Genomic DNA, 6654 nt, shown 5'->3' on the forward strand with positions numbered 1-6654 from the left:
ATAAGATGGAGGAGGGGCAGATTGCGTCATCACCTGCCCAAATTTGGAGAAGTAATTCCGTTAAAGGATTCCGGGGGCGAGGCTTGGTCCTGAGCCTGGAGTCGCCAGGGCCGTAAGGCACGCCCCGTACGGTGGCCACAGAAGGAGTTCCGGTTGATCGGCATCGCCGGGTTCCTTACTGGTGGTTAACTTCTCACGGACTTCAACACACGGGTTGGAGTCGGATTTAGTCTGGTAGGTTCCAACGCCTAAGCCAATTCCGCTCAACATGCATATTTAATAAAGTTGTGGCCTGAACCACCCAATTAACCTTTAAATTCTGTGTCACGTGTCATTATTACATTGATCGGAGGGCATTGCTACACAAAGCCACTTCCGTGCCTTTGCCGGAGGTGGGGTTGTGGGCAGCCCAACGAGCCCATTGCGTGGGGGCTGCAGAGTCAGCCCCTACGCAATGGTAGCTCCCGCCTGCGTCATCTGCCCCCTTGTCCAATAGGGACGAGGGGGCGGGGCCGCAGCGTTTAAACCCCTTCGCGCGGCCGGGGCCCGTTCTCTTTCTCCCAGTTCGCCGGAGCGAACAGAAGCACCCGCCCACCCGCCCCTTAATAAGAGAATAGGGGGCGCTGCTGCGGACCTGGTCGGTTGCCTGGTTAGTCAGTGGACCGGGTAGGACTTTTCCCATACTGGGCTAGCCATGATGGGTTTTTCGCCTACCTCGTAGCATGTCGTCACAACTTAGGTTAGGCGGTTAGGCGTTGGAAATTTGCATAACAATAAGATGGAGGAGGGGCAGATTGCGTCATCACCTGCCCAAATTTGGAGAAGTAATTCCGTTAAAGGATTCCGGGGGCGAGGCTTGGTCCTGAGCCTGGAGTCGCCAGGGCCGTAAGGCACGCCCCGTACGGTGGCCACAGAAGGAGTTCCGGTTGATCGGCATCGCCGGGTTCCTTACTGGTGGTTAACTTCTCACGGACTTCAACACACGGGTTGGAGTCGGATTTAGTCTGGTAGGTTCCAACGCCTAAGCCAATTCCGCTCAACATGCATATTTAATAAAGTTGTGGCCTGAACCACCCAATTAACCTTTAAATTCTGTGTCACGTGTCATTATTACATTGATCGGAGGGCATTGCTACACAAAGAGAAGTCCCTCCGAGTCCAAGGAGTGCCAACTTGGCCCCGCGACCATGAGTGCCTGGGGCTGTTGGTGCCATGCAGCGTGCCTGGCGCTGGCACCAAAATTTGTGTGTGCCTGGCCCCTACATGTGGAATTTTGTGGGTGCTTGGGCACCCAGGGCCCCAGGGAGTTGACACCTATGGTCCCTCCCACCTTCGCCTCTCCTTCCTTCTAACTCAGCGGCACCCTGGTCTCTGCATTGATATAGGTGAATGGAAGAATCTCTCTTCTAGCTCAAATTTTAATCTGGACCAGAGAAGAATTCAGAGGGTTGTAATGCATATAAGAACTTAAGAAGAGCCGGCTGGATCAGGCCAGTTGCCCATCTAGTCCAGCATCCTGTTCTCACAGTGACCAACCAGATGTCTGTTGAAAACTCGCAAGCAGAACCTGAGCACAAGAGCCCTCTCCCCTCCTGTGGCTTCCAGCCACAGTATTCAGAAACATGACTACCTCCAACAGTGGAGGCAGTAGCCGCTGCTGGCCTTATCTTCTGTGAATTTATCCAGTCCTCTTTTAAAACCACTCAAGTTGGTGACCAACAGTCTTTTCTGTAATTTTATTTCATAAATTCATATTTTATACAGAAAACGGTCAGGTGTGTGCAGCTGCTAAAACTTAATACTTAAGCTAACGTGCGTTTTAATTGCTCATAGTGTGTGGCAGCTGAGGGACACAGATAAAGTCAGCAGGTAACAGAAAGAAGCCACTTCTTTCCATGTGAAAAGGACAACAGTGAAGGATCCGCTTCATTGGTCTTTAAAACTCAAAGAAGGAAGCTGATGAAAGTTGCAGTCATAACCCCAGCCTACATCTGGATCCAAACCTCTTCACATACTATCATCATAATACGCCTTTAAGAATGGCTTATAATGTTGTGACAGCAACATCGGGAGTCTTATAAATTAGCATAATTAAAATTGCTAAATATATCTTCATATTCATTATAATATTTAAAGCATTGCTCTTGGGTACTGTGAGTTAGGGTCACTCAAGCACAGTCAAGACTAAAGCTGGAATTCCTCCAAAAATGCATTCTGTTATATATACATTATGTTGAACTGTAAATATGTGTATCAACTTCTGGAATAAATGGCAGTGCTGGACCTCTGCAGATGTTTGTGAAACAGGAAGCCATTTATTATAATCCATTTTCCTTAGATTCCCTGTAGAATCACATAAGCTCCTCCCTGTTTCCAACTCCACTATAGATTCCATACCTTTCTTGCATAGAAGTAGTCGTTGCACCGCAGCTTAGAGCTTTAGAGGAAGATAACCATTTTTCTAAGAGGAACGAAGGTTTTGTTGCAGAAGATGGACAAGTCAAGAGAATATGCTTTTGAAGCTGAAACCTGATCACTTGTTGATCCTGAGACGTAAGGACCTTTTCTTATTCTGATGCCAACAGGATATAGAGTATAGGAGATCGTGGATTTGTCTGTCCATCAGTAAATTACCTTAGAGAAACGGATCTGTCTCACATGAAGGGTTTGATTGATAAATGGGGTCAATCAGGAACGTCTACAAACCAGATGGTAACTCTGAATTGCTTTCCGTTGGTTCAGCATTTTTTTGTCTGCAATTTTTAGCTTGCCTTCCTTTCTGGAGTCATCTAATGCAGATTGTCCTGCATTTTTCTCTTGTCACCAGCCATTGGGCACAGGGAACAGGATCTTCTTCATGTCCTCTTTATGAGCCTCTCGAGGACATCTGATTAGCCATGCAGGACTAGATCGACCTTTGATTAAGTATTGCGGTTTTTATGCAAAGTGTCTTTGCACTCCTGCTCTCAGCTTGCAACTGTGGTTTGGTTTGTGTTTGTGCATTTGCTTTATGTTGCATGTGGATTACATGTATTCTCAGGGATCTACTAAGGTGTATAAGCTCCAATGTTAGTCTTCTTTGTTGCCCCATGTGAAGTAAGAAAATGTATTAGAATGCCCCCCTCTCTTTCCTGGGTCTGTGCATTTCAGAGAGCCAGTAAATTATGAACAGCAAGGTTTGTTTTTACAGCTGATATGAAAGATGAACCTTTGCTGCTGTAGCTATTTTACAGTTGGTAGGCATTGGTGCCTAGAGAGTCATAAACTGGTCCATATTTCAGAAATATCTGACATGATTATTTTAATTACATAGAATCCCACATTAACTAGAATGTCAGGTTCATAAGTACATGAAACAGCATTTGTGTTCAATGGGACTTCATAGTAAAGAATTGCAGTTTTGGCATGGAAATACTATATGCCATTTCTTGGGAGCAAGTCTCATTGAACGGACTGGGGCTTCTGAACAGGCTGGGATTTCAAATTAGGCTTTCTGCAGTGGAAAACAGGGAGTATCCGACTCCCAGAATGATGCATTAAATTATGCTGCCACTAATTCCAATTAGATTAAAACAACAGCAACCTCCTGCTCCTTTCAATGGTAAAATTGGCTGAAACAGTTGAAATATTACTGATACTGCAAATGTGGAAAGTTTCTGGTATGTATTGTACAGAAATAGCTCGATTTGCTAAAACTGGCATAAAATATGAATACATTTGTTTTTAGGGACTATGAACTGTACATACATTTCATATCAGCTCCTGATCTGTGGGTTCTACCAAGACCCTAGCCCCTGGACAGCACTTACTGCTGACTCCTTCCATGCCCAGCTCCCTCGGCCAATAAAGCGAGATGAGCGCCACAACCCCAGAGTCGTCCACGGCTGGACCTAACGGTCAGGAGTACCTTTACCTTTTTACTCTAAGCATTAGCAGACGGTTGGCTTTAGCTGCCCTCTTGATTTCCTACAATTCCCCTGACCTAGCAGCACTCTGAGGCATTGTGGGAAATTAAAAGCTGGTTAGACCCAGCTGCCCAGCCACTGCAAGCAGGTAAACCTCCCAGAGCCCATTGGGAGGGAAGCGCTCCTCACTTGCCCAGGGACACTTCTGATTTGGAGGCAGCCCAGATTGCTGGCTATTCTCTATAGCCCAAGCTCATATTCAGTAGCTCATTAGGCAACAGCTATCAACATCCATCTGAGGTTGAGAGAGGAGCTGGGGAACTTGCAACCCTCCAAATGTTTTTCGACTCCAGATGCCATCAGCCCCAGTTGGCATGGGCAACGGCCAGAGATGATGAGAGTTGTAGTCTGATAACATCTGGGGGGAGGGTCCTGGTTCCCCACCTCTGCCTTAGAGTCTGAGGATCAAGCCCTGTCCTCTTTGCACCTGAAATTTGAATTCACAACTAAAGAAACTGAATTCTTATGATCACTGCACCAATTGAAGTAACCACTAAACTAAAGCCTAGAGAAAAGGTACCTTACCTGTGCCCATAGGAATACCTGTTGCAATATGAAAAACAGCAGAACAATTTCTTTTGGTCCATTTTGGAATTTCATTTTCCATGCTGCTGTACAAGGAATAGAAATGTTTTGAGTGGTGGGTGTGTGGGTGTGTTTCTTCCCCCTTTATTAAGTTGGGTAATTATTGCAGTGGATTGTTATAGATTTTACTAAACAATGCGGACGTCAGAAGTTCAGAAAGCCCTCTAAGATAATTAGATCCATGTTACAGAAATGTGGAAATCAATATCTATTGTATTAAAAACTGGTGTATTGAAGCCATTCTCGAAGCTCCTCAAATGGCTGTAATTAGTTTCAGTTTCTTCTCAAAATAAGGAGCATCATGTATTCCCAGTGAAATATGGTCCTCAGTGGACTCCATAATGTGCCAAAAGCTCATTCTAACCGAATGTACTGCATAGCTGTGGCCACAATCCAGCTTAGGAGAGCAGCATGTGCTTAGTGAGCACACTACTTGCGGTGTCCTCCAGCACTCGGTCCCCAGATGTTGTTGGACTGCAACTCCCATCATCCCCAGCCAGTTTAGTTAATGGTCAGGGATGATGAGAGTTGTAGTCCAACAACATCTAAGGTTGAAGAACACTGCTAGAGTGCATATGCTCCCCCCCCATGTCTCAATGCTTTCGTCTTTTTGCCAATGGGGGGGGGGGGTCGACAGCACAGTGAGAAGAAGATAGGCCATTTTGCATATGCCAGAACTGGATTGCAGAATCCAACCCACCTTCCCAGATACATTCTAGAATTTTGGTAGGGTAGGAAAGGGTCCATTACCACCTCTAACAAATCTTTGAGGAGCTGAACAATTTGGTTCCACTCATTGGAGTGTTTCATCAAAGGGTCAAACCACCTTCTGCCAGCATTATAATGGAAAAATAAACAGCGTTCTTTATTTGTTTGTTAAAATCAATGCTCCTTAGGTCAAAGAGAACTTGTTATGCTGCAAGACAGACAGTTTGACATTTTCTCATTCAAATTGGGAATTATATGCCGGCATGATTTCTAAAAAATCTCTCTTGAAGTTGTTAATAATAAAAATGTAGTTTACCTGGCAACCAGCACAAATGCAAGTGGTTCGACAGATGCACGATATTTGACTACTAGTTCTGCTGAAAAAACAGAAACAGAAAAGTTCAGCGTGACCCAGTGTTTGATTTAATTGGAAAAAAAGTAAAAGTGTAATCATTCAAAGCAATTAGAAAAATGCAGATTGTCTAGAGGCAATCTAGGTATTAACAGCTCAATGTATCTGTGTGACGCAAAGAGGAAAAAAGTGAGACAGTGATGGAAGACTATAAAAGAGCCAGATGGAACGGCGTTATTAAACACAAAGCTTGATTTCAATTAACTTTCATGACAATTAACATGGAAAAATACTGCTGAAAATCCTTTCCAGTGCTCTAGCCAGGGAGATTCTCAGAGGCACCCTGCATTTAGCTAACCAGGTTGGACACCTGTAGGGTTCTACATCTTCAAAAATAATAATGAATATTAGTCTGAGAGACTGTAATCGGCCCAGTATCGACCAGTGATTTGAACCCAGGTCTCATTGGTGCCCCTCCAACACTCTTCCCCTGCCGTGCAGGGGCGTAGCCAGGATCAAAACTAGGGGGGGGGGCAAGCCATGGTCGTTCAGGGGCGGGGGCCCGAAGTGGGAACGTGGGCGGGGCTACAGGGCCAGCTGGCCTGATGATATTGTGGCGGCGGCAGCGGCCACCTTGTGCTTCTGGGGCTGGCAGCATCGGCGGCTACCCTGCTTGGCTGGAGAGGACGGGAGGGTCGGGCAGGCGAGTGGGGGTGACAGGGCGGGCGAGGGCGAGGCAAGGCATGGCCGCAGACACGACGGCTCCAAGGCGTTGCTGCATATCAGCATAATATTTCAACCATGTTGTGGGTTCAAGCCCCACCTTAGGAAAAAATTCCTGCATTGCAGGGGGTTGGACTAGATGACCGTTGTGGTCCCTTCCGACTACAATTATATGATTCTATTGATATATAGCCATAGCATATGCATCATTCTGCTTTCTTGAATTGTCCTACTCCTAGGCATAGCAGCCAACTCCTAGAGGCCTAGGTGCATCTCCCCCCCCCCCCAATTACTGGTAAATACAGTGGTACCTCGGGTTAC

This window comes from Zootoca vivipara, chromosome 11 (genome assembly GCF_963506605.1).
Source record: "Zootoca vivipara chromosome 11, rZooViv1.1, whole genome shotgun sequence".
Classification (NCBI taxonomy): domain Eukaryota; kingdom Metazoa; phylum Chordata; class Lepidosauria; order Squamata; family Lacertidae; genus Zootoca; species Zootoca vivipara.